The 27824-nt window shown below is 43.5% G+C and overlaps 1 protein-coding gene across 5 annotated transcripts in view; it reads right to left on the bottom strand.

Annotated features, from left to right (window-relative positions):
* The window catches only part of JARID2 (jumonji and AT-rich interaction domain containing 2), a 241142-nt gene that overhangs the window by 152936 nt on the left and 60382 nt on the right, over window positions 1-27824 (bottom strand). The window lies entirely within an intron of this gene.

The raw sequence follows: 27824 nt of genomic DNA, 5'->3' as shown, positions 1-27824 counted from the left end.
CACCACCCACTGAATTAAAACAAAACAAACAAACAAAAAAACCCCACAGGGGCTTCCCCAGTGGCGCAGTGGTTGAGAGTCCGCCTGGCAATGCAGGGGACACGGGTTCGTGCCCCGGTCCGGGAAGATCCCACATGCCGTAGAGCGGCTGGGCCTGCGAGCCATGGCCACTGAGCCAGCACGTCTGGAGCCTGTGCTCCGCAACGGGAGAGGCCACAACAGTGAGAGGCCCGCGTACCGCAAAAAAAAAAAAAAAAAAAAAAAACCCCACAGAATTAGTGAGTGCCTCCCTCCTTCTTCTACTTTCCGAAATTGCTTTAGGTCTACTACTTTATGTAGTCAAACCATGAAAGTGAGTTTCACAGCTACCGCTGGAAACTATAATATCACCACTTACTCCTCAAGTGTGAAAGAATTTCATGTACTTCCCCTAAAACTCAAGCAAACTTTGCATTCAATTCTATGATACATATGCATTAAGTTAAAATTAGGTAAACGCTAAGTTAAACTGAAGCTCCAGGACAAATGCCAAACACTGAGGTATTACATAGCTGCAAAAACAACCCAATGGCTAGTTGTCTCCGTGATCTCCCTGGAGGGCTGAAAAGAAGGGCTGGCAGGAACTCTGATGCCCAGATCAGCAAGGTCAGCAGCACGGAGCTTAATACTCTGAAGCTATTTAAAAGGTCCTCTCGGGTAAATCTAAAAGCAGCATACGTCAGAATGAATGACTATGAGTCAAAGACACCAAAGCTATTCCCCAATAATTAACTACTTTGTCTTTTCATCTAAATTCACCACCGCCTTTTCCTGGTCTAGCTAGCTCATAGTCTCTCCGGACTACTATGCCAAGATCACCGTGCATTAGTCTAAACAATCTGATCTTAACCAGACCCTGCTTCTGTCAGAGATAACGGAAGGGCCACATTAACTCACAGAACATCTGCTAACTGCTGAGGGCACAGCGACAGGGTATCGTGCTGCCCTTCCCTCTCGCTGACAGCAACACACACACACACACACAAAAAACACACGCGCGCGCGACAGGTCTCTTTGATGTACAACAGCCCAATTTTACATGGAGAGATGATCATACTCTCCAACACACATCCAACTCTTCGATGTAATCTCAACCCAGCTTCGGGGGAGCGTTTTAAATATGATATTCACCATCTTTGCATTCCACCAGCAATGATTATGCCCACCAAAACCGTAAGACTGATCTGGCTGCATCTAAGGAGAACTTAATGAAACACGTCCTTTGAAGTTCAGTGGGAAAATCCAAAAAAAAAAAATCAGAAAACCGAATTTGAAAAGCATGGACAACAGCATTTCTTCAGTCCTAACTAGGAAGGCATCACTGAAGCAGTTATTCACAACAATCCTCATTATTTTACTTGCCTAGATTCAGTTAACATATCTTAGAACACAGGCATAAATAAACCTAAAATCAAAGCATCTAAATAATGAGTAATTTAGTACTAGTACTAAATGCCTAAGTAATGGGTAAATAAGGATACAAAGTAAATACTGGGACGAAAAAAGGCCACATTACATAATATGTTCATTTTGAAGTAGAAGAGTTTATTTGAATAATCCTATGAAAAACACTTTGTCGGTAAAAACCATCTATAATTTTAAACAACTATGAAACTTCACAGGGCATCTCCATGAATTTAAGAGTTATGTAGAGAATGAGACTCATCAAAAGACTTCTTAAAAGTGTCTTTTTGGGGGCTTCCCTGGTGGCGCAGTGGTTGAGAGTCCGCCTGCCGATGCAGGGGATGCGGGTTCGTGCCCCGGTCCACATGCCGCGGAGCGGCTGGGACCGTGAGCCATGGCCGCTGAGCCTGTGCGTCCGGAGCCTGTGCTCTGCAACGGGAGAGGCCACAACAGTGAGGGGAGAGGCCACAACAGTGAGAGGCCCGCGTACCACAAAAAAAAAAAAAAAAAAAGTATCTTTTTGGACCAAGTAATTCATTCCTTTGTATCCTAAGGAGATAATTATGAAGATGCGCTAAACTCTGAGGATGTTCATTACTTTATCCCAAAGCCAGGTATTAATAAATTCTAACTGGCAACACAGAAAAGTGGCTGAGCTGGGCTGGCTGAAGATCTGGCTGTCAGACCACCCAGAGCTTGTGTGCACTCTGCCCCAGGTTCCCACATCCACACCCACCCTCTGGGTCAAGGAGGCACGGTTAAGGAAAGGGGAGGTAGGGGAGAGCCCAGTGCACAAAGCCTGGGAGAGGGGTGATTCCACTCCCCTGCACTGTAGAACACTATATAGCCGGTTACAAAGAAATATGCAGAAAATTATTTCAAATAGAAGACTTGTAAGTCTTCTGTGCAATATGCTTTGGGGACTGTTTCTGTTTTGTTTCTTTGTGTTTCAGCACACTAAATGAAAAAGAAAGAAAAACTGATAAACACAAAATGTTAATAATTATCAGAGCGGTACAAATGTTGCTACTTTTTTTTTTTAGCATCCAGAGTTTCTAAATGTTCTAAAATGAAAATAAAATACTGTGTGATATAAAAAGCTAATTTAAATAAATCTCACACAAAATAGGGTATCCAACTGTTAGCAAATTACACTCTTTCTTTTTCTGGAATTCCTAACTTTAGACATTCTCAGTACTGCACACCCTCCTGATAATATTTAATTACATAATTGCATTTGTTGAAAACATTTATTGACTATCTATCAGCAAAGGTACAATGAGGAGACTGTGATTCTGCCCATGCCTGGGCGCTGTTCCAAACCCAGCCTTTCATCAATGTGATTTCTCATCTCCATTTACTAAAGAATAATGACTAATCCAGCAAGCTAGTGGCAAAATTAACTGGCACCCCTTCAATAATTCCTAGAATACAGTATTACCCAAAGAAGATACTTTATATATAAACATAAACTCTTCTAAACACAAAAATAGAAAGTCCCGTCAATGAGGTGTGGTAAGTCTTATGAGCACTGTTTATATAATAAATGTGATGGGCCCAGGAAGAATAGGCGTTTCTGGCAAATGCCTATGTGAGGTTTGAGGCTGGGGCCTGCCCCAGACTGTGACCACTTCCCTATGTGTTGTAGAGAAACTAAAAGCCCATCTGCTTAAGGAAGACTTTGTAAATTTTATATCCACTGTTTCAAAGAAAAACCTTAACTATATTTTTTAAAGAGTTTTTTAATTTTCCCCACTCAAAATGTGGATGAGTTGGAAAGAACATATGGAAGGAAGAATTCTTCATGTAAATAATAGGTACATAGAGCAAGAGAAAAGAAATGGGCTAGGGAGAGGGTACTAATTCTGCTTGAATATTTCACACTTTTCCATTGAATAGGAAACATCTCAAAATTACACAGAAGAAACCATCAAGAACTTTTACAGAACAATGAAAATAACATCACACAGGCAGGAAGAATAGCGGGGTATAGAAGACTTCCTTTTGCAAACAGTCTCCTCTGTTTCACTTTTTTTTTCTTTTAAAGAGATAGAGGTCATTGGGTGTATGTGAAGCAAACACTTGCACTGCAAGCCTGCTCAAGGTGACCAGGACTTTGACAGTTTAAATTATCACAGAGAGACAGACACGTCCCAACAACGGCACGGAAGCAGACTTCAGTTAACATCCCACAGGTGACTTCAGGATTACACAGTCACAAGATCACCTGAGATCTGGGAGTGTTACCTAAAACTATCTGACACTGACACTCACAGGAAACATATTTCTGACTTGGAAGGAACTAAGAAGGACTGGAATAAAGATCATGGCATCAACACCATAAATCTACCTTCCCCATCACGGCTGGAATTGTAATAGACGTACAGGACACCACCAAGCCTTATGAATGGAAGTCTAGATAAATCAGACGTTTCCTACATACACATGAATTCAACAGCTCTCCAATACTCATCCACTAAGATGACCATTCAAAGCATGCTGGGGGGAGGAGACCTTACAGCCTAGGGGTTAGCACACCCTACACAAGGAAATAAAACTCTAGCACCAGACTGAGTGGTCCTAACTACTCCCATTTAGTAGGTAAATTACACGCCCAACTAGTGAAAAGCAAAGTATCAAAAGTTCCATTCATGTCACACAAGTCACATAGTCAGAATCAGGCTCAGGAACCGGCCCATGATTTTATCTGCTGTGACCTCACTGGTCATCAGCTTCCTTCCTCTGTAAAGTAAGAACTACAGGAGAAGGCACAGGCAAAGAGGAAAGGACATGCCGGGCACTTTACAGGCGTGCAAAATTTGTTAGTCCTGACTGTTAACAACTTCATAGCCATGGCTTCAGAACACAGCATCTGCATTAAGAGAGAAAACCCTGTAATCTGGAATGCATATAAGAGGGGTGATTAGAAGTAACAAATTGATTTTTACACGTGGCCAACTGAACCACACTCAATAAAAATCAGTTAACCCTTGCCTGGCAAAAGAAATTTGGTTAAGTCCACTGCTGGTTCCCAATCCTGACTGCATGTCACAACCTAGAGAGCATGATAGGATACAGGATCCTAGTTATGTGTTAAAAATGCATAAACCATGCACCTAAAATTTTAACTTCACTTTTTTTAAACCGTAACCCTGTATTTTACTAGTGAACCAATGCTGAAACTAAACACAGAAGAGGGTGTGTTTTTAATAAGCTCCAGAGAGCAGTTTTCAACATTTGGGAAATAGTACAACATTCTTTCCCCAGGCAAAAACGGTTCCCTTACAAAAGCCTTAGTATCTATCATTGTCTACAGGAATTTACAAATGTTGCTTTAAATGTATGCGTAAAAAGTATACACTACAGCTCTAACTAAATGTTGGCAATTATTAAATTCTGAGGCTTACAGAAATAGTTCATTCCAAAACAGGAAAAAGCCAAAATGTTTCAGATTCCTATTTTTTTTTAGCAAGATACTGAAATTTTAGAAATAGCATCATAAAACACACAAGTAGAGAAGTTAGACTTGACATACTCTCCCCTCCCCACCCCCCACCCAGAGGTAGTCTACTCCCTTTTTTAGAGTTTCAGGGATAGAAGCCCAGCCACGTTGATGGTGTCCTCCAGGACAATGAAGGGGCCATGCTTGGGACAAGCGCATCCACGGACAGGAGGAGCCCGTTTCTCACTGCTGCTCACCAGGAAACAGAGGGCAGTCAAAGAGGAACGGCTGCGGCATGGAGAAGAGACTGTGGATAGAGAACTGGGGGCCCTCCAAGGACAGGGGACACCATGAGACAAGAGATGCTCAGGGACACCTCAACATCAAGGGGCGAGTAGAGAAAGAGGAACTGCAGCTAGAGATGGTCAGAGACAGGAAGAGAACAAAGGAAGAAGAAAATGGTGTCCCAGATGCAAAGACAGGGGAGAGAACTTGCAGGAAGAACAAACGTGTCCAGTGCTGTAATAGGTGACACTATAGATCAGAGAGAGGCCTGTCCTAAGACATCTGGATTCAAAGCAGACCTCTGCCTTGTAAAGCAAGGTGACCCTGACGTCTCTGACGCTGCCGTGTAGAAAACGAGGGATGCAGACAGAGTACTCCCTGGGGCCCCCTCTGGTTGTCCAGAGCTAAGATGTACTGACTTTCAATTACCATTTACAAACTCAAGAGAGAATAAAAGGTTGGTGACTGGTTACTAGTCTGCATCAGGGAGAAATTAAATATACTACACTGGTTTAATACCATTAACTTTTGAAAACTAAACCAATGAAAATAAATTAATAGCAGCCCTTGTGAGCATAGGTGGTGTGTATGCTATTATTCAGCCCTTGTGAGCCTGCTCCAAGGTGTCGTATGCTATTATGTGCCAGTTCTTGAACTGGCAGTAGGAGTCCATTTTTCACAGGAACTAGAATTTTCCCAGTCCCACATTAGCCCTTATTTCACTGTTACTTCATGCAGAGTTTCAAAAAGGTCTTCTACTTCTACAGTTCTACAGTATCCCAAGTATTTCAGAATTAAGAATCTAAGAAAGAGACATACAGAACACGATATAATGTCTACCTGATGCTCAACTGGTAAAAATAGCCAATACCTGCTTGATCCATCTGGTAGTCAATGGGCTCCAAATGCTGGTTGAAGGAGGGACAAAGAAACAAGCACTCTGTCGCATGAGCCTGCAGAAACTGCTGTGGACTTAAGTCAAGCCAAGCCCAGACCACACCGGCCAAATTAAGAGGGGGTCAGAAAATCAGTGGCTGTGAAAAAAGAACAGGAAAACTCTATTCCCTTCAATGTATATAAAACGGTCCCTACATTTCAAGTATGTATCCATATAAAAAGCATCTTCATATAAACAGAATTATCAGGACGCACTCTCTTCAGATCTGAGTTACTCCAAGGTAACTCAAGTGTGGCTCACATTCCCCTGGGTAACAAGAGCCATCACCTCCGAGGAACCCCTGCGACTTACAAGGTCAAATTTTCTTCCATTATGCAGCACACTGACAATGCCTCTTAAGAGACGTGATCTGTTAATATATGATTTGTTGTAATTAAGCAACACAGTTTAATGTCATCAAGAGGCTTTAATTAGAGGAGGCTGCCATGTCTTCACACTGTCAGATCAATTCCTGTTTGCACATCCGTACAGACTTACACACATTCCGAGAAACACCTCTGCTTGCACCAAGCAAGGCTTCCTTTGGGGCTATGGACTTCCCACTGTAAAACATTGTAGTACTTTAAAGGTCTGCCCATTTAATGGGTTTTGTGTGTTCTTCCATACCGAAAACCATACTTTCAAAAACCAAAAACAAACAAAAAAGTTCCTCTCTTCTCCAGAATGTCCTGCATGATAACAGATTCCTCTGGTACTTGATCAAACTCTGTGTTACCACCTCAGTGGTATATGCTTCCCTTGACCCAAGATTCCCCAGGCATTTGTACACTATGGCACCAACTCTGAATCTCATTTCTGTTGACATGTAACTCAACTTCGTTTCCTTTCTTTTTCACCTGCACACTCCTGAACAAATCTGGATGCTAAGCTAGCTATAACACTTTCTCTTAATACCAAAACACATTCAGAGGGATGTGAGAAAAAAGGGGCATCCAATATATCCCTATTTTCATGACAGTAGGGGATGGAATTATTGGTAAATCATCTACCATATAAGGGACCTGTATCCAGAATATATAAAGAATTCTTACAACTCAACAACAAAAATACAAAACAACCCAATCCAAAAATGGGCACAGGAATACACATTTCTTCAACAAAGATGTAAAAAAGGGGCTTCCCTGGTGGCGCAGTGGTTGAGAGTCCGCCTGCCGATGCAGGGGACACGGGTTCGTGCCTCGGTCCGGGAGGATCCCACATGCCGCGGAGCGGCTGGGCCCGTGAGCCATGGCCGCTGAGCCTGCGCGTCTGGAGCCTGTGCTCCGCAACAAGAGAGGCCGCAACAGTGAGAGGCCCGCGTACCGCAAAAACAAAAAAAAAAGATGTACAAAAGACATAAGTAGTTACCATGACCAATCAATTCCACTGCCAACTAAAAAAACTGAAAACCTCTGTCCAGACAAAATCCTGTATACAAAAGTTCATAGCAGCACTATTTATAATGGCCAATAAATGAAAACAACCAAATGTCATTTATGGATAAATAAAATATGGTTTATTCATACAATGAAATATTATTTGCAATAAGAACGAATTCTGGAAAATCAATAGTGGTGATGGCTGCCCAACAAGGTGAATGTTGTCAATGCCACTGAATTATATTCCTAAAAATGGCTAAAATGGGAAATTCTGTTATGTATATTTTATCACAATTTTTAAAAATTAAAAGGGGGAAGGCATAGGGAATATAGCCAATATTTATAATAACTGTAAATGGGGTATAACTTTTTAAAAATTATGAATTGTACACTTGTACAGGTGTACAACTTGTACACCTGTAATACTGTACACCTATAACTTGCAGGTTTCAACAACTACATTTCAATAAAAATAATAATAATAAAGGGGGGGTGAAGTACTGATTCGTGGTACAGCATGGATGAACCTCAAAAACATGATGATGGGTGAATAAAAGGCCAGGCACGAAAGGCCACATATTGTACAATTCCATTTTTATGAAATGTCCAGAACAGTCATATCCATCGCACCAGAGAGGACATGAATGACTGGTGGGGCCTGGGGGAGAGAGGGAATGGGCAGTGACTGCTAGTGGGTGTGAGGTCTACCTTTCAGGGGTGACAAAAATGTTCTGAAATTAGATAGTGTTGATAGTTGCATAACTCTGTGAATATACTAAAATCCACAGAATTTTATGCTTTAAAAGGGTACATTTTATGGTACATGGATTATATCTCAATAAAGCTGTTACTTAAAAAAAATGAAGGGCTTCCCTGGTGGCGCAGTGGTTGAGACTCCGCCTGCCGATGCAGGGGACACGGGTTCGTGCCCCGGTCCGGGAAGATCCCACATGCCGCGGAGCGGCTGGGCCCGTGAGCCATGGCCGCTGAGCCTGCGCATCCGGGGGAGAGGCCACAGCAGTGAGAGGCCCGCATACCGCAAAAAAAAAAAAAAAAAAAGATAGTGGGAAGAAGCTTAGGAAACATGTGCATGTGTGTACGTGTGTATGTGTGTTAAAATACAAGAACATATGTCTATTTCCCCAGTTTGGATTTGTTTGTCTTTCAGGGCAAATCCACACGAAGAATTGTTCTGTTTCCCAACTCTGCAGGGGCTAAAGAGTGAAAATCTCCAGTCTTACCACAACTCAGAAGGCCTACCAGGCAGGCAAGAGACCAAGTCATCCAACAAATCTATAACATCTTGGTCTTTTCTCCTGGAGCTGAAGTTCAGGTGTGGTCACTACAACAACATATTCCTTTAGAAGTACTGGGAGGTTATGTGTACTTCAGAAGAGGGGGTTTCAATGTTGCTCCTTCCAGATAATAAAACTGTTTCTCCACGGTGCTACTGCAAAAAACCGCCCATTTAATTAAATGAAAATAAAGATTTGGATTTAACTTTAAGGTCTCTTACATTAACACTATTACACAATGTATTTTGATTCATTAATAAAAGAACTGTGTGACAAGTTTGAGTTCCAATTACTACTCAGGTGTATCTTAAAAATTAAACTCATGAGGCAAATCGGCAATTTGTTTTTCTCAAATAACCACTTAACCCCATCCTGTAAAATATCGATAAATTATCAGCGAAGTAATTTCGCATGAATATTGTCATCCTTCTTGGCAGGCCTTTTTTTCCTAGGCCGTTTTAATCCTCCCACTTTCTTCCTCCTTCTACACACTGATGAATGGCTAAGTTAGAGCTACTGGTTTTTCGTTTGGCAGTAGTTCTTTTTACCAGCCTTTCCAAACTTTTTAGGCCATGACCCAATGCTGGCTCTTATGCCAGAACATACATTTGTAGCGGGTTACCTTAGCAAGTATGCTCCCAAGTCGCAGGGTGGTTCATAAACTCTTGCTCAAAGGGACAACTTTAAATACTTTTGCAGAAGCTTTTTCTGCTTTCCTCTCCCTATATTAGACTACACATTTGCCGTGCTTTTTAAATGGGGAGTGGGGAGGACAGAACCACTACTGACTTCTCAAGACAATGAATATGTACGTTTCACTACCTATTATAATGAATATGTAAGTTGCATATGTAAGCACTTATCAGACTATCTTAAGAAACAATTACTTAATTACAACAACAAACTGTATTTCACAGAACTCTGAATTAAGTCACCTTCTAAAAACACTGAAGCTTTGAAGTATTCAGCCCTCCCAAGCAGGAAAGGGCAGAATTTTTTAAAGCTTTTAAGAGATCTTTTGATGTCACTTTCCTAGTATTAAACACTACCTCTTTGCAATACTTGCATCTTTTGGCTGATTCATCAAAAACAGTGACTGAATGGAGACGCTTCTGACTACACTATTTCCATTATTCATGCTGTGGAGTGTTCAAAATGTGTTTTGAATATTTTCTTATTATACCAATTTTTGAAATGTACACCATATCCTTTTAATAACACCATGCACTAATCTAAGACTGCCAACCTAAGCCATTTATAATCATATTTCTGTTGGAAGAAAAATGTACTTAATTAACATTATTGGAGATTAAAACAAAAAAGAGAGAGAGAGAGAAAGAAAAAAAGAAAACCCACATACTGACACCACATTTCCTCTGGTAATTTTAAGTCGTGACCACTGTGTTGTATCAAGCGCTGGCCACACAAGTGGATCAACTTAACCATTCTGGTGCTGGCGCAGGATGTGGACGCGGCGGTATTAATGAGAGCGTGAGCTTATAGTGTAACCTCGCCAGACCAAATAACCTCCTGGCCACACAAGTAGAAAATAATTAAAACAAGCACGATTCCAATTTAGCTTTGTAACCAGATGGTGAATGAAAAAGCAGACAAAGACTCATTTTGTGAATAACCTGGGGAACAGCTCCTACAGTTTCTTTTAAAGTTACAGTCTGACTCATGAAATTTAAAAAAAAAAAAAAAGGCGGCCTGAGGGACAAAGGTTCTTACCAGAATTCACTCCCAGAGTAGATACATGTCATTTTCTCTAGGTCATGGCTAAAGAAATCACAACGTATTCCTTAAATGAATGCCAAGTTTAATTACAGCAAAACCCAAAAAGCACTCGGGAAAAGTTAAGTAGAAGACAAGATGCTGCTAAACATCTATTTCACCGAGATGTACATCAACAACTATACAAAGTAAATGTTTCGAATCATCAGGACTACAAAATGACACAAGCCTACACCAATATTCTACAAAAAAAATTTTTCCCAAAAAAATAAACAACATTTACAGCCTAGCACTAGACTCATGTTCTTTATTTTCCTCCCCCAAGAAGAATAAAGGTATTTCATGGGTAAGAGAAAGAAGGAAACATCTTAAAATAAGACCCAGTAACTTTGCTAACACTGCACAACAACTCTAGAAACAGGAAGACAAATCTAAATGAGCTGCCTGACCTTCGCAAGGTACACAGAGCGTAAGTGGTTTAGCCTATATATTAAAGATGGAAACTCTCAACCATGAAAGGGAGATGCTAGTTAATCTGGGCACACCCCCAAATGAGGATGGAACAGTAAAAGAGGCCATCATACGGTCCAGTATGTTCCGCCAACACACACACACACACACACACACCCTTCCCCTGGGGGACTGTGAGCCTGCCATGAGTGAAGAGGCAGAACCCTAAGGAGTTCACTTCAACACATCACCTCCCTCGTGCTCAAACCTTTGTTAGATCAAGGCAGGTTGTCAACTCAACCTCTACACCCTGCAGACCTGGAAGCAACTGACTTCTCCAGGCCCATCCATCCCCAATTCCACCCACATCCATGCCCTTCAATCCCCTCCCCCAGGATCACTCGGAACCACAGAGCAGAAGAACCCCAGGCCAGAGTCCCAAGGGATGGTAAGAGGAAGATAAAGAAGGGAACTGCAGGGCTAAGGGGGGATCCCAAAATAATGCAAAGGACACTTCTTTCCGCCTCATTAAATTCAAGCACCAATACACGGATTTGCTTCTTTGGGTTCCTAAATTGTTTCTGACCTAGTTTGCTTCCTTGAGTCAATGGATTTACAGTGGGTGTACAGATACTTCTTTGGTCCCAAGGGAAAGATGAGAACCTAGCAAAAATCCCATTTTGAGGACATCACATTTGGAGGCCTGCAATCACTTCTCCGGCTTTCCCTGCTGGCTTCTTGTACACCGGCCGTGTGTGTGCCCAGCCCATCGTCACTGGGCTACAGCCTCCAAGCTACAGATCTAATGGATGAGTCTCCACACTCTACACACCTGACAAGTAACCATCCTACAACAGCAGCAACCCCATCCCGTAAAACCCACGCTGCTATCGCTCTGAAATGGGGGACGGGGTGTCTTGACAATATGAATCTCCTGCTTCGAGGTCACAGGGCACACAGTCTCATTATGGCTGTACGTTGTGTTCTCACAGTCCTGGCTCTGGGGTAATGTTAATATTACGCTGGGCAACTTGGATGAACAGTCTCATGTTTCGAATCCCTCTTCTGTAAAAACGGGAGTAAGCCTTCAATGGATTTTACCCATTTTCTAAGCACTGTACATATATAATCATTTAATCCTTTCATCAGCACCAAATAATGAGTTCAGAACACTGCAAAGTTCGTGTACCTTTTTGTGAGGACCTACAAGGACCCACATCATATGGAAAGGCCCTCCATGGGGAGTTGCAGGAGGGCTGACCCTTACACCTCACACCTCCTGGAATTTTCCCGGCATGAACTCTCTCACTCAGGGTGAGTCTTTTATTCTGCCAACATTTACTGAACAGCCAGGCCTGTGGTAAATAAATATTCACCAGCAATCTGCTAACAGGATGGATCAACAGGGGCCAGGGCAGCACCGAGGGGGAAAGGCACCTCTGAAAACAAACAATTAAGAGCCTGTGTGACTTGCGTTGTGACAGAAATGAGAACGAGTTAACACCAGTATGGAAGATACATCTAATTGGCGGAAGGGAGAAGGCTTCACAAAGGAAATGACACCGAATCTTGGAAGAGTAAGAATGTAAAAATAAAGAGGTTAGAAGGCCTCTTTTAGGCCCTGTTCATCTCTAAGTGTATATATATAAAAAAAAAAAAAAAAACCTGCCCTAGAACCAAATTTCTACCATCCAGCCGGGGCTGCTTCTCCAAGATCCTCCCAGAGGCCTCATGGGTGCTGGGCCCTCTCTCCCTCCCAGTCCTCTTTTCTCCTCCCCAGCCCAGCCTCCCAAGCACCGCAGGTCAACCTGCATCAGAATGGAAGGGACCGTGCTGAACTCAGCCTTGCTCACACTTGCACCCACCTAAGACTCCAGGTGCCGATCCCACCCTCAAGGTGGGCAACCAGGATTTCACAGTCCGCTCTCTCAATCACACTACACACCCATGTGTGTCGGCACTCACAGACCCCGGGAGATAAGGATCTTGCATTAGTTTCCAGATGCCGATAGAACGCTACACATACCTAGATCTGCACCCCCGAAAAAGTGCAGCTGAGGGACTGAAATGTGAAAAGGCACAGAGGAGGGAGTGGAGACTGGTCAGAAGGGAAAATGAGATGTGAAAAAGCCCAAGGCCAGGTCTCTCCTCAAAGCAAAACCCCATCCACGGCGTTTCAGATCTCTCCCAAAAGCCGCTGGCAAGTGAGGCCACACACAACTGTGACCCTGAGGACAAAGGACCCTGTCCCGCAACAAATTACAAACTACAGGGGCGAGGGCTGGGGTATTAGATTAGTAATAAACTTATTTTTTAATCAACCAATCTCAGTGCACAGACCTTATTTTAAACCAACCTTTTTTTTAAAAAAAGGAGACAGTGTAGAGGAAATCTGAATACTGACAAGTTATTTTATATTAAAAACTATTATTTATGTTATCAGTATCCTGGGCATGTCTTCTGTAAACAGAATCCTCATCTTTTAAGTTTAATAATAGAATGTTTACACATTAAATGATATGTTTGAAATTTGCTTTTACTACAATCCAAGGGGTAGAAGTAGACATTATAAATGAAACAGAACTGACTACACATTGGATACTGCTGGAGCCAGGAAATGGGTATGTGGTAGTGTATTAGACGGTTTTCAGTACTTCTGCATAGGTTGGCAATTTCCTATAATAAAATGTTTCTTAAAGGGGGACGGTGGGACTTCCCTGGTGGTGCAGTGGTTAAGAATCCGCCTGCCGGTGCAGGGATCACGGGTTCGATCCCTGGTCCGGGAAGATCCCACATGCCACGGAGCAAAACTAACCCCATGCGCCACAACTACCGAGCCTGCCCTCTAGAGCCCACAAGCCACAACTGCTGAGCCTGTGTGCCGCAACTTCTGAAGCCCGCATGCCTAGAGCCCGTGCTCCGCAACGAGGAGCCACCACAATGAGAAGCCCGCGCAACGTAACGAAGAGTAGCCCCCGCTCGCTGCAACTAGAGAAAGCCCGCATGCAGCAACAAAGACCCAACGCAACCAAAAATAAATAAATATAAATTTGTTTAAAAGGGTGGGGGGAGGGGAAGGTGTTTGCTCCTCTAGGAAAAAAAGGTTTTAAACCACACAGCCTTTAAGTAGAGCAGCAAAAGTCTCACCCTGTTGTGTCTCAGGATCTCTTGGAACTCTGAAAAGTTACTGAGGACCTAGAGAGCTGTTGACTACATGGGATGTAGATATTTAGATACTGATAGACAGATACTCAAATTAAGACTGAGGAAAAATTTTAATATACATTAATTCACTTAGAAAATAAAACCACTACACATTAACATAAATAACATCCTGATGAAAGTTATATTTTCCAAAATAAAAAAATTTACTGAAAAATGTGGCACTGTCTTCCACTTTGGCAAACCTCATTAATGTCTGGTGTAACAGAAGTCACCTGGATGCTCATAACAGAATTCAATCCGATGCGTTCGTTCTCTCACACCGTGTAGTGTCTAGAAAGCCCCGCTGCACATTTGAGAGAGACGAGAGTGAAGCAGGAAAGCAATGCCATGGTATTACTCTAATAATACTTTTTACCTTGCGAATTCCCCAAAAAGGAACTCTGAGAACCCCAGGGATCCCTGTGTGACACTGAGAACCACTGAGATGGAGGGGAAAGTCTGTGGGAAAAAGCAGAACTTCCCCTTACGACCAAGCCCAGCAAAGACCCTCTACTCCTCTTTACTGTGAAGTGAAACGAGGCACAGAGTTGACAGAAAAGAACACTGTGTCCCCCTAAACCCCTCCCACACACAGGACTGTTACGAGGAAGGGCCTCCGTGTAGCAGGGACTGGGAGAAAGTGGCTTAAACACATACATGAATCAAGGCAAGCGGTGAATAGCCAAGATACACTGTGCTCTAGACTGTTGATCCCTAATAGGAAATCAACACACCGGCTCTCCTGACAAGCGTTCTTTCAAATTAAATCAGGAAAAACCGGACAGATCTAAGTACATCACCAATAGTAATGAACATAAGGCTAAGTTTCATGAAACGTGTTTCAACTGTTTGCGTGTATGCACAGACACTGGGTCTCATTCAAACTTTCTTAGCACAGATAAAAGTCAAAGTTTACAAGAACACTGTGCTCAGGTACAAGGTATAGGTTCTAAAGTCTTCATAAAAAAAGGATAGGAAGGAAAACAGCCTTTCAAGAGGAAGCAAGAGAAGGTAGGGGGGCCTGTGGAGAAAACAGGAACAAAGCCGACTTCTCAGGGGACGAAACAGGGCGAAGGGACCAGAGGGACAGAACCCAGAGAAGACCAGCTGTGGAGGAAACCCCACAACTCCCCCTGGAAGCATCTAGCCTATGGAGCTATGCACTCAAAAACTACAGATAGGTTTACACAAATAGACCTGTGAGATATCTGTTCAAGGACTGAAAACGGGAAGCCTGACAGTCAATAGTGAGGAAAAAAAAAAGAAAGATTAAGTCAGCTGTTGGAAAAAGAAGATGAAAGCTGTGCCATGCCCGGTACAAGCGATCTCCGCGACACACAAGCTCCTCTCCTTACAGACTTCCCACTTAGGATTTCAGTGTAAAACACAGATACCCAACCAGCACCAGCCAGCAGCAGCCGTCTCAACCTTTGGGAATGGAACCCAACACACTCAGGGGCCTTTTGGGATTAAGTGAAAAAAGCAAGTTTCAAAATTGTGCTAGGAGGAAGATGAAATTATACACACATACAAATACAGAGAAAAACTTGGAAAGGATTTCCTCTAGAGAGAGAGAGAGACTGGACATGGTGGAGAATTTATAACTTTATTCCCTTCTGTGCTGTTGAAATGCTTTGTCAAAGGGCATGGGTTACTCTGCCAAAGAGCACAGAGTTTTAAAACAAAAACAAAAGGAGACTCATTTTAAAAAGAAAATCACCTTTGACCCATACTTTGCACCAAAAAAAACTTAACTCCAAAAGTGGTCAGAGCCCAAATGTATTGATTAAAAAAAATATTATTGAAGTCCTAGAGGAAACACAGGAGATAATCCTTGCCATGAGATTTCTCAGGATACAAAAAGGAGGAACTGATAATTTGAGCTTCATTCAAATAATCACAGTTCTGTTCCACTGGTGAAAATGAATGTTAAGAAATATCATGGCCTGAGCTGTGAGCCCTCCCTGCCCGCCGGACCCAAAGTACCTCAGAATATGACTGACATTTGGAGACAGTGTTTAAAGAGGTGACTGAGTTAAAATGAGGTCATGAGGGTGCGGCCTTCTCCACTATGACTGGTGTCCTTATAAGAAGATGAAGTCTGGACGTGTACGGAGGAAAGAGGATGTGAACATATGGGGAGAAGGTGACCAGAAACCGAGGAGGAAGGCCTCAGAAGACAAACCAGGTCTTCAATTTCTGACCTCCATAAATGTGAGAAAATTTTTAGTATTTAAGCTACCCAGTCTGTGGTACTTTGTAACAGCAGCCCTAAGCAAACTAATACAGAAAAAGAACATATGTACAAAACACATATCTAATAACAGATTCGTATCCACAGCATATTTAAAAAAAAACTCTCAATACTTGATAATAAGAAAACCCAATTTTAAATGGGCAAATACACACATGAAAAGATGCTCAACATCTACCAGTCACCAGGGAAATGCAAATTGAAACCCACGGTGAGATTCTGCTACACACCTATTAAAATGGCTAGAATTGAAAAGCTGACAACACCAAATACAAATGAACCCTCCAGGGCAAAACTGAACCCTCATACACTGCTTGTGGAATGCAAAAAGAGCACAGTCACTCTGGAAAAGATTGGCATTTTCTTAAAAAGTTAAAACATACACTAGCAATAAATACCTAGCAATAAATACTATAACCTCACAAAAACACACATGTGTGTGTATCAGCTCCATTCAAAATTGCCAAAAAATGCAAAAGCCAAATGTCCGTGAACGTCCATGATGAAGACACAAACTGGTATAGCCAACAAGAGAACACTCAGCAATAAACAGAAATCAATTTCTGATACAAACAACATGGATGAATCTCCAATACATGAAGAAACTATACCATACTCAAAGGCTAAATGCTAAGTGATTCCACTTAAGACATTCCAGAAAAGTCACAGAAAATCCAGAAAAGAACTCACTGGTTAGAAAGGGGCACCTGACAAGGGCACTTGACTGTGATAGTTACATGACTCAAGGCATTTACAAACTTCACAGAAGTGAATACCTAAAATGGGTAAATTTTACTGCATACTAATTATACCTCAATATGTCCCTTTGCTCAGAGCATAATGACACAGGTGTGCCCCAAGATTCTTGCACACAATAGACCAGTGCTGTCCAAGAGAAATACAACACGAGCCACACGATAATTTTAAGTTATCAAATAGTCACATTAAAACTGCTAAACGGGTGAGGTTTCAAAAATATTTTGCTTAGGGGCTTCCCTGGTGGCGCAGTGGTTGAGAGTCCGCCTGCCGATTCAGGGGACGCGGGTTTGTGCCCCGGTCCGGGAAGATCCCACATGCTGCGGAGGGGCTGGGCCCGTGAGCCATGGCCGCTGAGCCTGCGTGTCCGGAGCCTGTGCTCCGCAACGGGAGAGGCCACAACAGTGAGAGGCCCGCGTACCGCAAAAAAAAAAAATTTACTTAAATATGTCCAAAATATTAGCATTTAAACATGGAGTCAATATAAAAATCAAGTGATTTAAGATCTAGAGAAGAAACTAACTAGTGGCTGCCTGCAGGGAGAGGGAAGGGGTGCCATGGGGGGTCGGGGGGAAGGGGTTATTATGGGACTATATGAATCGTGTGTGAAACTTTTGAAAATGTAAAGACTCATTCAGTTAAAAAAAAAATCAAGTGACTTAGCTTTATTTTCATATTACTAAGTCTTAGAAATCCAGCGTGTATTTCACACCAATGGCGCATATCAATACAGACCAGGCTTCAATTGCTCACAGGTGGCTAGAGTGGCTCCCTTTACATTTGAAGTAACTTTGAGCTCTACAATGCCAGACAAAGCATGATCCCAAGGAAAGGCCACAAACGGAAGAAAGGCAAAAGGTGTCGGAAAACCTTTCCCCGGTTTGACTCTTCAGGGGTAGCAGAGAGTCGCCCGGAGATCTGTGAAAGCTGCTGAGTCGGGCCGGTGGGCGGGTGGGGGCAGGATTTCTCTGGTGCAGCAGCACGCCCAAGCCAGGCTACGGTGAGTCACTCACGTGCGCGCACACATGCATGCAAGCACGCACACACACCACCCCAGCTCATTCGTCAGAGTGTAAGAAAGGAAGAGCGAAGAACACGAAATAGCTACTCCTACACAATTCAGATACGCTTAATGGATGCACAAAGCAAGGCGAGAAATGCATGTGGAAAACCAGGCTGTGCCGGCCTGCCTAGCAGGCAAAAGCCCACCACCTACTCAGATCTAAGAGGTTCCTTACCACAGCCCAGGGGAGCAGAAAAGACAAAAAGCCAGAATGAATCTGTTGGAAATCTACCACCACCATGCTGTGGGGAAAAGCAAACTACAGCCCTGGTGCTTGATACCTTAGCATGTAACTGAGTTAACCGCACTGAAGTTCTAGAATGAGCCTGCCACGACCAAATCACATAGTCCAATCTCAAATGAACCAGATAATTCAGAACAGCTTGGAATTTTTCTCTTTGGTTTAAGAGTATGCTGTTATGTTTATATTATGGTTATGTCTGATATTCTGGAATTTGCGGGGGGGGGGGGTTATTTTAAGACATAATCTGGACATAGCCAAGAAATCATCTATCCGTCTCTATCCTGAAGTCTCCCCCGGGGGCACAGTGGTACCACCAACCCCCAATGTTGCAGGTACCTTGTACAAAGCTATCTTTTTAGCTAAATGACAGAGAGAGAAAGTCTGGTTCGGCCTGTGGCTTGACGCAGGTACTCCCTGACTGCTGGCTGAAGATACTGCCCAGGATTTCGGTTTAGAAATAGTCCTTGAACACTTTCAACATATGCCAGGTACTATTCTAAGCATCTGTCGTGTGATTCAAACTCACTCAATACTTACAAGGTAGGTGCTGTTTTTTAATATCTCCAATCCTGCAAAAAAGGAAAGGACTCAAGTGAAGGATGTTACTCAAAGCACATACCTCGGCATCTACCTGGAGCCTCTTAGGCACTGGGAAATACGCTGAAGGCTAATATATTTGGTAGGCCATTGCAAAGCAATACTAAATTAGTCCACAGAATAATGAATATAGCTCTTACTCTCTGAGCATCCTGTTCTTCAACCGGGTGTAAGATCACAACCACAGGTCCCACACACACCTTCCCCTTGTTCTTACTGTCTCTTGAAAACTCAGGTCCCACAAGCAATCATATTATTCTATCTGCTTCTTGGTATGTCTGAAATTACACTTCCGTATTTTTCATTCTACCAGTCTGGCCCAATGAAGATTTCCCACCTTCCCATCAACCCCTGGATACCAACTGTAATAGTTAAGAACGCTTCCAATCATAAAATTAGAGTTCTAACTCATACTCCATTATTACTAACTTCTCCTATCTTCCAAGAAAATATTTTGGCTGTTGTTACTTTGCTTAGCCATTGATCCAAAAAAGAACGCAGTCATTACTTTGTAAAGACAAGAACTATTCATGAGATGTCGAAGAAACGTGTCTTCTGTGGACAAGTTATGAAACAGTTAAGTCTCCTGGTGCCCAGTCTTTGGTTCAGAACAGACAGCCTGGTTTCATTGCCTCCAATACTTGAATGTAGAGAGACAGCATAAGTAATAAAAAGCTACAGCCAAGTATCTTGTGACACAACCAAAAGGATTTTAGAACTTGTTAAATATCTCCTTGTCAAACATCATTTGAAGTGACTTAATGCTTGGGTAAGCGTGCATTTTCACAGTAACAAAATGTGTTCTGAAACTAATATCCTCAACACTCATGTGGTCACAGTTAACACACAGAGTAGACAACTCACAAATAACTATTAAGAATCATTTTTACGATCTCCTTTTTCTTGAGGTGAAAGATGGCACTGCCCTTTATCCCTACAACAAGAATGTGGGCGTGGGACTTCCCTGGTGGCGCAGTGGTTGAGAATCTGCCTGTCAATGCAGGGGACACGGGTTCGAGCCCTGGTCCGGAAAGATCCCACATGCCGCGGAGCAGCTAAGCCCATGTGCCACAACTACTGAGCCTGCACTCTAGAGCCCGTGGGCCACAACTCCTGAGCCGGTGCGCCTAGAGCCCATGCTCCACAACAAGAGAAGCCACTGCTCCACAACGAAGAGGAGCCCCCGCTCGCCGCAACCAGAGAAAGCCCGCACACAGCAACAAAGACCCAACGCAGCCAAAAATAAATAAACAAACTTGTTTTTTAATAAAAGAATGGGGATGATTATATCAATGACAGCAAAACTCAATGTATTCGGTTGGCCAAAAAGTTCATTCACTTTTTAAGTACAAATAAAAGACACATTTTTCATTTTCAGCAAGAACTTTATTGAACAGTGTATTCACTAACCAAACGAACTTTTTGGCCAACCCAATAGTTTGAATCGGCCCAGGCTCAGGTCCTCTGTGATTGGTAACATTCAGAAATCAAAGGCAAATGAAATCTAGTTATTTTCTTCTCAAAATTATCTTGTAAGTTTCCGGCAATTTCAACGTGCTCACAACAGGCAAAGGAGTGCCCATCATACTGCCTTGTACAACATGTACTCTCTTGAGTGAATGTTATTCATTATGATACACTGCCTCCCCTCCCCCACGTTCACATACTACAACTTCATAAAACTCCACCAACAAGATGGGCAAAGGCACCAAAACCATAAAGTAATTCCAAACTGCATATCATAGTTCACATGCAGATTTAAAAAACAAAACAAAAAAAACAGTATCGTATTCTTGTTTGCCGTTGGCAAAAGATACCAGAGACTGCTCTTCGCTGGTTTTATGTCCATAAGCAGTATATGTTAAGAGGCCATACGGTTAATTCCACAAATGAAATACAGTGAGTAATTATTTCCTATATTATCCATTCTGAACAACATCTAATCTAGCTGCTCAAGAAAGATTCCTGATTAGATAAGGAGGAAACATTTTATGTCATTAGCTATACAGTTTCATCTTGTTGAGGAGATGCATTGTAATGAATACCAGATGAGTTTAAAGTACCCTAGGGTTCAAAACAACCTCCAGATCACATTTATGTAGCCTGTTGATACTGAACAGTCAATATTTCATCTTCTACAGACCTCAACCCACTTACACAGTAACACTCCTCACTTCGCAGATCCCAATCCACTCTGAATTAGTATTTAGCATACAATCACTGAGGCTCTTAAACTGTATTTTTCCTATTTTCACCCAGAGGTCCTATGAGCTGCCTAATTAAATGCAAGGTTTTCCTTTTTCCTTATAAGTCAGTCCTGGTGGAAACAAAACAGGGTTGGCCTAACTTGGACTCCTGCTACATAACCAAGACTTGACCTGTGTCCTGATTAAATATTAAGTCACTGGGATTGCGGGGGGATCAACACAGCAATGCATTTTCCATTCTCTTCACAAGCCTCCCCAAGCACAGTTCCTTCCTGTCATCTTTCTCCTTATACATCCACGCACGGGATCGTAAGCGAACCATGCTAAAAAGGGGGCAACTACGAAGTTTTAATTATTTGAAACATACTGGAAAACATATTGTGAGAATGGAAGAATCTGGGGAGCTCAAATTAACGAAGCTCTAACAATATAGCTGTGTCTGCTTGAAATTACCAACTTGTAGATCCATAGATACACTCCCTAACTAGGGTGTGCCTGAAATATCTCAGCGCTCAGCTCCAGTTCACAGAAGGCAAGAGTCACAGGGCTGAAATTCTCTGAAATCGAAATGAGGCTGATGCAAGAAGCTTGATTATTGCATTAAATTAACATAATTTGCAGCTGTTGATTAGGTTTTTCCTCATAGAAAGTTGCGGGGCCATCTGCAGGTTATATTTTCCCTGCTACTCTCCAGTACAGACCCCATTTCCAAATTTTGTTGCATAAACCAAAGACAGGTAAACCCATCGCACTCACGCACATAAAAGCCAGCTTGAAACCAAGTAAAGGAAAAGGTTACACACAAGACAATGACTGTCAGAAGCACCCTTTGAAAATAATGTTTAAGGCAGCAGCCCCTCACTGGTCCCAGGTTTCCAAAAAGAAGGAAAAGGCTGAGTTTTAGTCTCATGAATCCCTTTGATGATTTCTAACACTCCATATATATCTCTCCACACACCCAAGAAAGTAAATAAGCCATAAAGCCAGTCATCCTCTCTCTGACATCACCAAAGGCCTGATTTCGTTCTCCCCGCTCTTAGCTCAGAAAACTGATTAGAACTGAATGTCTAGGCTGCTTCCTTATGCCCTTCTAATAAAGCCAACCACAGCAAAGAAAACAGAAATTAGTGGCAAGCAGAGAGTCTTTTGCCACTGGGATTCACAGCAGCCGCTGGACAGGCCATTATGGTTGTCTGGCTCCAGCTCTCTTCCCAGTAACCAGCCCCCGCCTCTTGCCTGCCCCACACCACCCTCCAAGATCAAAGGCAGCACTTACTGTTTATAACATCCTGAGCAATCCGGGAATCCCAAGAGGTTTTTGTTACCTTTCCCATCCCTCACTGTCTCTGCTCCCAAAAATCTTCTCTAATGAGGCTGGCCAGCCCTGGCACAGTCATACCCGGGAATCAGGCCTGCCCCAAAGGAAGCTCCTCTGAGATGCCTCATATTAAAGAGGGGGTGGGGGGTGGCTCTGGGGAACATCAGGACAGGCTCTGAGAGCATGTGATTCCCAGCCTCCACGTCCCAGCAACTATGCAGCAGCTAGAAGCGCTGAAAGCAAGCTGCTTCTTTCTACTCCTGTCGCCGGAAAACAAACAGTTCTTGCTGGGTATGAAAAAGGTCCCAGGTACCCTACAACAGACATCAACGTGCCTCTTCCAGAAGGAGGCATGGCTGGAGAGCACACCCCACCAGGGCAGCCAGGGCACAGCTCCCTATACCTTCCTTGTTCCTTTCTCCTTTTCTCTCTCAAAATGCTGGCTGGCTACAGCCGTTCGTCCCCCGGCCCAGTCCTGGACTTCAGCTTTTCCTTTGCAGTTTAAACACAAAGGCAGAGCAAGCTGTCTAAGTAATCACTCCCATTCTCACAGCCGGGGGGGGGGGGGGGGGCGGTGGGGAGTGGGGGGCGGTGAGCTCAACGCCCGGGACCATCAGCGAGCCTCCACGCAGCCTGGGAGACCCCGGCTGCCTCTGCCTCCCTCTGCAGCTTCTCGTCTCGTCTGCTGCTGAGACACAGTGGAGAGAGCAGAGCTGGGAAAGAAAGGCCTAAGCACACAAGTTTGGGGGAGCAGGACGGGAACTGAAAAGAGACCCGACGGGGATCGACACCCCCCTAGCCCTGCCCTCGGCCAGCTCTGCACACCCCAGCTTTATGTGGTGCCCTGAAGGTAATTAATCCCCGCCAGGGGCACACCTACCCTGGGGGTGAAGAGGGGTGAATGAAGGGGGCATAGGTAGGAGGGCCTAGAACAAATACCCAGGCAGTCACGGCCATTTCAACAGCAGAAGTTAATTCAAACAAAAACTACATTCCAACCCAACACCTCAGGGATTCAGAGGACACGATCTGGTTGGATTCTGAGCCCCCTGGTTACCTTTGGGAAAACTCATCTTTACTGATCTTGTAAGCAGGGCAAAACTTAAGTTCAAAAGGCAAACCTCCAAGTTTACTAAAGTAAAGGTAAAAATTTCTTGGGGGGTTTTGGGGGAAATTACTTTCAGGGCAATGTTTGCTGAGTATCTCAGATTTCAAATTAAAGTGTATCTTTACTACAAATCCATTCATCACCTTCAAATGACTCCCAAAGCCACAGCAAACCATAACCACCTAAGAAGCCCAACTATCATCCTAAGACTTGCATTTTCAAGTAAAAGGGGAAAAAAACTGACACGTACTATTGTCTCTACATTTCCCAGATAAGATTTATTTCTGAACTGGTTTCTAAGAGTTGTTTCTTCCCCCTTTCTGAAGGGGCTTTCATAGGGGGACAGGAAGAAATTATTTCTGACTTTAAAAATTCTATTGCTAATTAACAGAATCAAGTTAAATGCTGAGCAACGTACCATTTCTAATTATAAATAACTGGTGGGGAAAGGATGTATAAAAATCACAACTGCTAATACTTAAGAGTGTCTACAGGGGTGCATTCTAAACCACATACACTCATCTAAATCCCACAGTTACGCTAAGGCAAAGGTCCTACTATTATCCTCTTTTTACAAGTGAGGAAACTGAGGTGCAGGCAGGCTAAATGACTTGCCCGAGGTCATTCCACTAGAGGCAGAGCTGAGATTTAAACACAGTCATCTGGCTTCAAGCAATCCTTTTAACCAAACCACACTGCTTCAAAGGTTTCTTAAAAACTGAACAAGAGGGGCTTCCCTGGTGGCGCAGTGGTTACGAATCCGCATGCCAATGCAGGGGACACGGGTTTGAGCCCTGGTCCAGGAAGATTCCACATGCCACGGAGCAACTAAGTCCATGCGCCACAACTACTGAGCCTGGGCTCTAGAGCCTGCGAGCCACAACTACTGAGCCTGCACTCTACAGACCGCGAGCCACAACTACTGAGCCTGCGCTCTAGAGCCTGCGAGCCACAACTACTGAAGCTCACACACCTAGAGCCCGAGCTCCACAACAAGAGAAGCCATCATCGCAACGAGAAGCCCGCACACCACAACAAAGAGTAGCCCCCACTGGCCACAACTAGAGAAAGCCCCGCGTGCAGCAATGAAGACCCAACACAGCCAAAAATAAATAAATAGGTAGATATCTAGATAGATAAAATCTACTAAAAAAAACAAAACAAAAAAACTAAACAAGAGCTGGGCTCTTTAAAGAGACTGATGGGGCTTCCCTGGTGGTGCAGTGGTTAAGAATCCGCCTGCCAATGCAGGAGACAGGGGTTCGAGCCCTGGTCCAGGGCTGTGATCCCACATGCTGCAGAACAACTAAGAACAACTAAGCCCACGAGCCACAACTACTGAAGCCCGAGCGCCTAGAGCCTGTGCTCTGCTGGCCACGGCAATGAGAAGCCCGCGCACCACAACGAAGAACAGCCCCCGCTCACCTCAACTAAAGAAAGCCTGTACACAGCAATGAAGACCCAACACAGAGGAAGGAAGGAAGGGAGGGAGGGAGGGAGGGAAGGAGGGAAGGTTAAAAAAAATAAAGACACTAATAATGACCTTCCAAAAGATAGATAAACAGAGAGAAAGACAGACAGATAATCTTTGCAACGAGGGAAATTCTTCATTTTCCACAGTCTCCAACAACGAGTCTCACTGATTTCAAGTGCTTCATGCAATAGCAATGACCCCATTGTGGCCTAGGGGTTCACCCCAAATTCACATGAGGTGCTGGTCTAGAGAAAGGCTCCAGGCACAGCCCATTCAGCACCTCTCCCGCTCTCTGTCGCCTGGCCCACAGGCACAGCAAACACTAAAACATGTGCTGCTTCTCTGGGAATGCTAGTCAGCATCTTCCAGTACTTGAAAAGGGGAAATAAAGGTGGCTCTCCACTTTTTCTGTCATACCACTACTATTACTGCCAAGAACAGCCCAAAATGTCTTCGCTTTTAAGCACTGCAAAGCATAAGGAAATCTACCGTCCTCAGCAACAAACCTGAAAATTATTACAGAAACAATCTTTCTTATAAAAGATTCCTAACTGGGACCCTTGGCTAAATAACAACAGAATCTGTATTTCATAGAGCTTCTCAAGCAAGCAGCTCTCTTTTTAGAATCAAAGTGTGTAGAGGTCACCGTTTTAGTTGTACTTGTGGTATTAGCTGAGAAAACACTTAACAAAATATTTATGGAATGGAACTGAACAAAAGCAGGACCCATATGAATGATCTCTGGCTCCAGCTTACTAAGTCCTCCATCACTAGGAAATCAATCTAAAGATAAAAAGAAGATTAATTTTTAAAGCATCACTTTCTTCTTTCGTAGATTTTGGAGCCATAAAGAAATCAGATTCCAAGTCAGAACCAGCAGGTGCTGGTGTATGGACAGCACACTGGGCCCAGCTGGCATACACCCCAAGGGACTTGCTTCATTAAAGCCCTTTCCCACTTCTGGTTACAGTATTATACTCAAAACTCAAACTGAATTAGACATAAAAGAACTGGGCACAAATTCCACTTGTTTCTTCAAGGAACTCAGGACCAGCACAACAAATGGGGGGGCTGAAGCAGCAGAAGACACTTCATCTATTTTGGCCAAACCCCATCCTAATTATGAAGGTATTCCACCTGCACTCTGGACACACTGCCGCTCCAAAATACACAAATGGTGTAGGTCAAAATTCCAGAGTCCACTCCGCACTCTAGGGTTTACTGACTCTGCTATGCCTCCCCGGCTAAAGACCAAAGTTACGTTTGAAAATATAATGCTTCGAGATGCGGCTACACACAGTCGTTTCTCATTACCTTGGGAGGCCAGCTGACATCGATGGGGGGAAAGTAAGGCATCCGCTTTGCTAAGCCGCCCATAATCGAGTCAATCAAACAAAATTCTAAGGGACCAAACGCACTGTTTCTGACCCTCTGTAGTCCTCCAGATTGTCCACTAGCTGGCGTCTTAAAGAAGTGATGACTGTAATAAAAACATGTCTAAGCTCTTCTTTCCAACAGAATCAATCTACAAAAATACAGTGATGATTTTTAGACAAGCATGCCACTCTTGTGTTTCTTGTGAAATGCTTTTACGGTGGCAGCCAGGATCAAACAAACTAGGCCAGGTACGCAGATGTTTTGCTTTACCAACACGCACTAGAAACCAGGAATAATAGTTCACAAATAATTTCTGCCAATTTATTTCACAGTCCGCAAACTTTTCCTCCAAGATCTATTTCTGACATCTCTGGGTTCCCTTTGGCATTTTGCAAATTTAAGCTTCCTCTTTCCTCCCACTCCAAGAGGCCTCAACTGTATTTCCAGGGGCCTCTCAGCCTCAACACACAAGTACCAAACAAACCATATGAGTTACATCTAATGCATGGCTCTTACTTACTTCTCAATATCATTTACTGGATTAAAGCCCTGCCTATGAGAAATCTTACACCACAAGTCACAAAGTGAACTACAGCAAATCTCAAAGTACTATGTACTCATTCACTTAGGAAGTACAGTGCCGGCCCTGTTCTAGGTGCTTGAGGTAGACCTGAGCAAGAACAAAAAGCTTCCTGGGGCTTCCCTGGTGACACAGTGGTTGAGAGTCCGCCTGCCGATGCAGGGGACGCGGGTTCATGCCCTGGTCCGGGAAGATCCCACATGCCGCGGAGCGGCTGAGCCCGTGAGCCATGGCCGCTGAGCCTGCGCGTCCGGAGCCCGTGCTCCGCAACGGGAGAGGTCACATCAGTGAGAGGCCCGCGTACCGCAAAAAAAAAAAAAAAAAAAAAAAAAGCTTCCTGCTTCTATATTCTAAAACAACAAGTAAATAACAAGTAAGGTATCTGAGATAGTGGTACGTGCTAGAAATAAAAGGGCGATGTGGTAGAATACCTAGCAGGAGAGCAACACAAGTTGGGAGAGCATGGCATGGGCCAGCCAGGGAGCCACAGGCAGAACCCAAACTGCAGTCCGGCCAAGCCACTCACTGCCTCAGTGACCTTCAGCACGGTGCTGACCTCAGGAAGCCTCACAGGGGTCCTCGCCTGTGAACCCTACCGTCTGCATAGCTGTTACCCAGAATTAGAATAACTTATATTGGCTATACCATGAACCCAAACACAGCATTTTTTCCCCAAA

This window comes from Delphinus delphis, chromosome 10, assembly GCF_949987515.2.
Source record: "Delphinus delphis chromosome 10, mDelDel1.2, whole genome shotgun sequence".
Lineage (NCBI taxonomy): Eukaryota > Metazoa > Chordata > Mammalia > Artiodactyla > Delphinidae > Delphinus > Delphinus delphis.
This window is presented reverse-complemented; position numbering and strand designations above follow the sequence as displayed.